We start from the raw sequence: 8,153 nt of genomic DNA, 5'->3' as shown, positions 1-8,153 counted from the left end.
GCAACAACTCAGGGCTGGGCAGGACAGGTTGTGTTCCTGCAAGGCAGAAAAACATCTTGGAGTTTCCTGCTTTTCATGTGAGTATTGTCATTTTTGGTTATGTCTAGCTCATAGACAAACAGGTTTGTAAATTTCAAATGTGATTGCTTCTGCAACAACAAAAAGACCTTTAATTAGAGACTCTTAGGACTCTCCTTAGTTGAAACCATGTTTTGCTTGTCCCAGAGAGAGCTGAAATTTTCTGTTTCCCATTACATTGAGATTCCGCTTTCACTCTTGAATTAAGTTGAAATTCAAGACTGTGGGTTGTTGCAAGACCAGGAAACACTGTTTTCTGGTCATGGCTTCTGACAAGCAGAGCAGTTTATTTGCTTCTTTAATCACACTGGGAGTGGATTCGCTGGAAAGATTTGTATTTACTCCTAAGTTTTTGATTAATGCATCTTCTAATGTGTTCCTGGAGGACAGCAATTTACATTCAGCTGCATGAGGGACACAGATTTTCTGCTTTAGCCTCCTCTGTCTCAGGTTCACTTTTGTGTGATGTGCCTGGCACAGTTAGTTGTCATTGTGAGACTCAGTTTATGACAGATCTTTATTTACCAGCCTCTAAAAACCAAATTCAGTCTACAGATCTCTCTGGGATCTCATCTTGCATACAACTCAAAAAATTACCCTAAGCAATACTTGTGTGTCCATAAAAGAGAGGTTAAAGGAAGAGCCAAATCAGAAATGTGCTTGAGACTCTGGGGAAGCAGCAGAATCCTAGCATCTCTTTCCTAATGATGTTTCTTTGTTTGACTCTCATTGACTTTAATGAAATATTACTTGTTATCTTTCAGTTTGCAGTTTCTCACCTATCTATATACTGGGGATATAGGAATTCTCTTCTTGTGTGATTTTAAATACATAATCTAAAAATTTTAACAGAATTTTTTTTTTCTTAATCCAGTGCAGCTGAGAAATTAAAATCCTCAAGCATTTAACTTTGCATATTTTTCTTACAATTTAATTTTTTTTAACATACCAGATCTAAGGACTAGAAAAAAAAAATTATTTTTCTCCATCTGACGACTCCTACTTCTGTTTGGTTTCTTAAAAGATATTCTTTTAAAATCTAATAGTTTGCTTTTCCATCATGGTGTAATCAAGTGCTTGAAGTCTGACATTAATGAAAAATAATGGTTTCTTTCCTGTATTTTTGTTCAATATTTAATATTGCACTACTTCAAGTAGTAGTAGTAGTAATAATAATAATAACAACAATAATAATAATTTTAGAGAGTTCAGTCTGGTTTTAGCAGTTATGAATTACATCAGCTGTGTTTTATCACTTGTGAAAAAAGTGAGCTGTATTGGTTTCCCACACATAATTATGAAGCACATAGTTTCTCACATCTCTAATGGCTGCTGGAAGGGGATGTATGCATGACCCGAAGGGATCACAGCACTTGCCAAGAGCCACATGGCCACCTGGGACAAGCCCCAGGCAAGCTCCTGCCTGTCTGCTAAACTCAGCCTGAAGGCACCAAAGGTGGTTTCCAGCTCTGCTGGGTGATGTCTCTGGGCGGCTGTTTGCACCGTGATCTCACAGTGTTGATGTGCTGAGGTTTGTATCATGCTTAAGAAATAGCCCTTGAACTCAGGTACCTATTGCAGGCCTTCAAGATGAAAGCTAGCTGTATAATATAAAACACCAAGACTGGCTTTTGTAGCTGCTGATACAGGTGCAGGCTGATTTGCACCTTGCCGTTACCAGGGTGATCAGAGAAGCTGCCTCGAGACATCCCAGCTGCCAGAAATACAGGGAGTATTGTGCAAGTGTGGACATGGGCTTTCACAGGGGGCCATTAGTCACAGAATCACAGAATAAGCTGTGTGGGAAGGGACCCCTCAGGATCACCAAGTCTAATTCTTGGCCCTGAATGTCACCATCCCCAAGAATCACACTGTGTGCCTGAGAGCATTGTCCAAATGCTTCTGGGACTCTGTCAGCCTTGGTGCTGTGATCACGTCCCTGTGGAGCCCGTTGCAGTGCCTATCCACTCTCTGTGTGAAGAACCTTTTCCTGACAATCATTCTAAACCTGCCCTGACACAGCTTCAGGCCATTCCCTCGAGTTCTGCCACTGGTCAGAGAAGAGATTAGTGCCTGGCCCTTTGCTTCCCCTCACAAGGCAGCTGCAGACTGCATTGAGGTCTCCTCCCCTCAGTCTCCTCCAGGCTGAACAGCCCTCAGCTAGTCCTTACATGGCTTCTCCTCCAGACCCTTCACCATCTTTGCTGCCTTCCTTTGGATACTGTCTAATATTTCAATGTCTTTTTTATACTGTGGCACCCAAAACTGCCCCCAGCACTCGAGGTGAGGCTGCCCCAGTGCAGAGCAGAGCGGAACAATCCCCTCCCTTGCCTGGCCAGCCATGCAGTGCCTGACACACTCCAGGACAGGGTTGATGCATGAATTGTGTTTGGCCCATTCCAACAGCAGGCTGTGATACCAAAAGCTTCTGTTCCTGGCCAGCACTGAGATAGAGGAGCACCAAGGCAGCAATTCACAAAGATAACACTCAAATATGTGCGTAGGGGAAGCTGTTGGACTAAGGCTCAGCCTGATGACCCATCCTGCAGTCTTTTACCAGGTCAGCAATTTCTAGATGTGTATTTTGTTTGAGGCCTACACCATTTGGCAGCCTTTATTTCTGCTTAATTAGCTTCATGATTTAAAACTACTTGTAGCCCCCTAATGAACTGGGAAAAACCCAGCAGTTGTTAGCAGCTGGCTGGGATTTTAACAGCAGCCATGTGCCTTTAGCAGAACAGCAATAAAATAGTGAGAAGAAAAGTCTGGCAGCACTGGCAGGGGTCAGGACTTGTGAGGGCTATCCTCAGCTCTGTTAATGATCACCATGAGCACAGAACAGAATTTCAGCTAAACAGCCTTGTTAAGTGACAGTGACAACAAAGGCTTTGACAGAAGGCCCTGCACCCTGTGAGAGGATTTGAACTAAGGTGCTGGATGTGCACAGGAGCAGCTGAGGGTGTGTTCCCATCATATTTTCAACAACTCCCTAGCCCTGACAAAATTTTTGAGGGAAAATCTGTCAAAAGCCTTAGGCACTAAGCTGCCCAGCAATATTATACAGCCCTGTGGAGTTTCTCTGAGAGGTGGACATGACTGCTGCTGGGGGGTAAATCTGCTTGCTCAGGTTGGGCCTGTGCCTTGCAGCTCAGCCCTCTGAACATGTTTTGCTCATCACCACTTCAATGCTTTCCCAGACCAAGTGACTGAGCCTGTATCCTGATTTCTCCGTGATATGGAGAAGGTGTCTGCCAATCTTTATGGGCATGTGGCGATACAGGTGACGATCTCCCACAGCTTCATTCTGCTCCCTTGGATATTCCTCCTTCATATAGTCGTTCTCAGTTATTTCTGTGATAAAGATTTTCACAGAATTATTTTGTTCCTTTCTGAAAGCCCAGACCACAAGTCTGCTCCATCTCATGAAGATTTTTGGCACTAGTCTGTCAAAAGATATAATATATCCTTATAATTAATACAGGTATATTGAAATATAGTCTATAACACTTAATGCTCCATTTTAGCCAATCTGCAATTTAACAAAACTAAACACAGACCACAATCTTAGCCTGCCTACTTTTTGTAGCCAACTTTCCTGTTTGGATTGTATATTCTTAAGTTTAGAGGTAATGGAAAATAGTTACAATATTGCTGAACTTGTGCTTCAGTGATGACTGCTTCAGGAAAAAAAGTACCATGTATGAAAGAAACTATATGTAGTCCAATGAAAATGCTGTTCAGATGCATAGAAGGCTTGGCTAGCTGAGGTATCTGTAGGAAGGCTGATGGCAGGTATTAAGAGCATTCCCTTAGATCATTCTAGCTCTTTAGCAAGCCCACCCCATCTTGGCTCTGGAGAAAGATGTTTTTCCCTTATCACAAACGTGAATTCTTTTGTGAGAGTCAGATTACACTTTGGATGTATGATAAAAGGTAAAGAGTTGCCTTACTGTCTGTCAGTGCACCTTTGAGGCCAATATGAAGTACATCTGACTCTAGGTTTAGGTTTTTCAATCTATAAATGATCCTCACATGTCTTTTAAACCCATATTTGTAGAACATTTTGGTGCCTTTGAACAAAATTGCCTCTGGAGACCTGTGCACGCTTCCTTTTTCTATCTCAAGTGCTAATTATATTATCCAGAGCTTCCTCCCAGGATGCTTTATTTTTGGGGGTAGATGGATTTCTTATGTTTTGTTTTAATCAGGTTGATATGCACATAATACAGTGACTTTTATGTTACTGTAGTTTTTTTCAAATGCTCTGAAAAATCTCTCTGCAGCCACTATATAATACTCTGGTGTGGTTTTGTTATGAAAATGGTACTTAAAGGAAACAGAAATAGTAAAGAATAACTGCATCACTGTGGGAATTTAAATGTGTCTCTTCTGGGTAGGTTTTCATAGTTCCAGCCAGGGTTTCTTAGGTCTCTTTCCTTGAATAATTTTCTGGGATTTGACATCAGCAGAGCCCCTTGCTAAGCCAAGGAAAGTATAATAATCAGTAATAAAGCAAAAATAAAGGCATGTGTTGGGTTTTCAACATACAAGCTTCTTCAAGAAAAGATGTGAAAATTGGGAACTTATCAGTCCCTTTGGTTTCCTGACAATGTGATTGGGGATGCACCTCTTACCCACGGGAATGGCAGGTCTCAGGTAAGGGAGGTGTAGTGTTCTCTGCAAAACTGACACTGCTTCCTCTGAACACCTTCTCTCTCCAACCACAGTTTGCTGTTCCTGGAGGATGACTGCCCCCATGATCTCCAGGTATGACAGTGGCTGCTGCTGTTTTGGGGTGGGAATAACAGAGAATTTGCATTTTAATATCAAAACTAAGACACTAGTAATCTGCTCTGTCCTCACTGCAACCAGAAATATCCTTCCCTGACCTTGTCTGTCTTCCAGTCATCAGGGGTCTGTGAGTGTTGAGGAGAAGAAAGCTGACCTGAAACCGATAACCTCTTTCAGTTGTCCACTTTGTATCGTAAATAACCCAGCTAAAGGGATTGACAAATTTTTCATGCATTTCAGGATTTTTTCCTCTTCTGCTGCCACAGTTTGTATCCTTCCCCATTTATTTATCTCGCTGGTTCACTAACAGATGTCTTTAATGAGTGGAAATCTTCACCACCAGAGGATCTCTGCTTTACTTCTCCACCTTTAATTGACTGTGTTTTTTTCCCCCCTTTTCCTGCCGTCTCCCATGCTTAGTATAAAACTTTCTGACAGTTCTTGACATGGATATCTACATTTTGAAAGTAAGTTGAACTTTAAGATTTGTCTTTTGGCTTTCAGTGAGGATAGTCTAACCAACCTTGACTGCAGTTTTATGCACTGTCCCTTCAAGTCAGTTGTGCTGTCCTTATCTTTTCATTCATGATGTGTACTTCTGGTTTTTGCAACATGTTCATCCTCTACAGAATAGTGGCAACTGCAACCAATTGGACCAAGCCGCTTCTGGGAGAGACAGCAGCAATGGAGAGGATATCTTATGGAAGCAGCTTTTCACAACCATTTCTGTTGAAGTGGGAAAAACCACCTCCAGAAAAAACTTTGCTTTCTGTTGTTTAAGTATCTTCCCCAGCTCTTTCTGGAGCTCTTCCTTTGGGAAATAGTTCTTTGGCCTGTCTTTGGTCAAAAAATTCTTCCTCCCCTTTTTTTCCTATTTTCCTTCTAGAGAGAACTCTAGTACAAAGAAGAAATCTCTGGCAGTTTACAAAGTGGAAAGCTCCTCAGCTTTCTGGAATGCAACTTCTTAGTCAGTCTTTGAAGAAACTGAAAGAGTTTTAAAAGTCCTCCTACAAGCTGTCAAAAATTACCTTCAAGCAACGTTTTGTGTGTGCTTGTATCATTCCTTACAAATCCAACATGTCTGTTTTAAATCCCTATTTCCCCACTCTGAGAGTATTTCAGCTCTGTTGGAGCTTTGAACCACTCTGGGTTTTTTAAGTTCACTTTAGTCTAACTAATTTGTGGCAGTCTGTAATCTCTCAAAGTCTAAAAGAGACCAGTTTCATTTCTGCAAAGTAGAGCAGCTCACTGCAACTGAAAATTATATCAGCCATCAAAAATACACACCCTCACAAATGTTACTTTTTGCTCTTTTATTTTTACTTGCCTGACAGGAAAGTCACAGTAACAACTCTTCTTTCCCGAAAATTACAGACAGACGTGGGATTTTAAAACCTAGTTACTATTTGTCCTGAAAGTATCTTTCACCTATTGTTGACCCTTCATGTGTTGTTGAAGTACATTCATAGCTGTTAAGTCTGGGAGACCATTATGGTTCTGGAATGTGACCTAATAATTCCTATATTAGTCTCAGTAATTTATGGTGGGATGCAGAAATATTACTGTGGGTCAGCTTAAGCCTTTTTGTAACCAGTAGGTGAACTGATATCCTTTTGTGATACTCAAAATTGTAATGAATGGTGGGTCTTCCTCACTGAACAAAACTGTTGAAATTGTAACAGCTTTGACCAAAAACTCAAGCGTGTATCTTTGCTTGCAAAAGTGTTTATGTATGTATAGACATAATGGGCAATGAGGTGCTGGTGAGATGTGCCATGGAAGGGACTTGTGTGTCCTGTTCTATGTCAAATTGAACATGAGTCAGCAGTGCCCTGGCAGCCAGGAGGGCCAGCCTGGGGAGCATCAGGCACAGCATCACCAGCCAGGCAAGGGAAGGGATTGTCCCGCTCTGCTGTGCACTGGGGAGACTTCACCTCGAGTGCTGGGGGCAGTTTTGGGCTCCACAATATAAAAATTAAGGTATTGGAGAGCATCCAAAGAACAGCCAGGAGGATGGTGAAGACTCTGAAGGGAAGCCATGTGAGGAGCAACTGAGGTCTGTTCAGCCTGAAGGAGACTGAGGCAAGACCCCATCACAGTTAAAAATTCCTTGTGAGGGGAAGCAAAGGGCCTGATGTTTTCTTTGTGCTGATCATTGACAGGACCCAAGGGAATGGCCTGCAGTTGTGTCTGGGGAGGTTTAGGTTGGATATTAAAGAAAGGTTCTTCAGCCCAAGGATGGTTGGGACTAGAATTGCCTCCACAGGGAAGTGGTCACAGCTCCAGCCTGACAGAGCTTAGGAAGTGTTGGGACACCACCCTCAGGCACATGTTGTGACTCTTGGGGCGTCCTGTGCCGGGCCAGGAATTGGATTCAATGATCTTGATGATGGGTTCCTTCCAACTCAGCAGATTCTGTGATTCTATGATTCTATGATTATACTTTTTGTGTTGCCATGAAAAAAGCAATTATAACTGCAGACCAGTGGACAGAGGAGAAGCAAGAAGTCAAGCAAAACAAGCATTAAGTGAAAATCCAGAGGGATGAAAGGGAAGGTATAAAGAGAGGGGGTTGAGTTCATTGTCAGCTAGATGGAAGTTGGGCACAGAGAGCAAATAAGCTATCTCCTACTGTGTTCAGGGAAATAGATTTTCTGGTACTCTCTTTGTAAATAACAAGGCCATGTAAGAGATGTGTGTCCTCTATATCAACTTCTTTTTTAGAATAAAACGACATTTTGACCCTGAATTTCTGCTAACTTCTTGGGTGAGAAGTGAGCAACAATATTTATGCCTAAACAATCTGGTCCTGATTTTAAATATATTTACTGCGGGAAAACCTGACAATTTGTGATAAACTGTTCAAATCATTATCTATCCCCACTGTTTAAAAATATGTACTGTAGTTAAAAGAATTTCAAAGAAAATTGAAAATGGCCTGAGGGAAGAATTGATGAGAAATCTGTATCTGTAGCTGCATTTAGAAACAGATGAATGTTTGGAAGCCTTTTTTGGCTACTGTTTGCCTTTTATGCTTGTATCTTTTTTTTTTCAGGTTGTAATTTTTTTTCTTGGAAAACATCATCTCTTTATTTGACAGGCTGCCACTCACACACCTTCCCCCAAAAAATCAACCATTGACACTTTCTTCTTCATTCTCATTTGCAGCCAAAAATGTTTGGATTAAGCTTTTGACAGTAGTCAAGAAATTCTGAAGATGGTAGACACTCTCCCTGAAAGCAGTTATTTCTGTAAGCCTGTTTATTTCTGTCTGAGCCTTACTG

Source organism: Camarhynchus parvulus, chromosome 2 (assembly GCF_901933205.1).
Source record: "Camarhynchus parvulus chromosome 2, STF_HiC, whole genome shotgun sequence".
NCBI classification, from domain to species: Eukaryota; Metazoa; Chordata; class Aves; order Passeriformes; family Thraupidae; genus Camarhynchus; species Camarhynchus parvulus.
Note: the sequence above shows the minus strand (reverse complement) of the source record.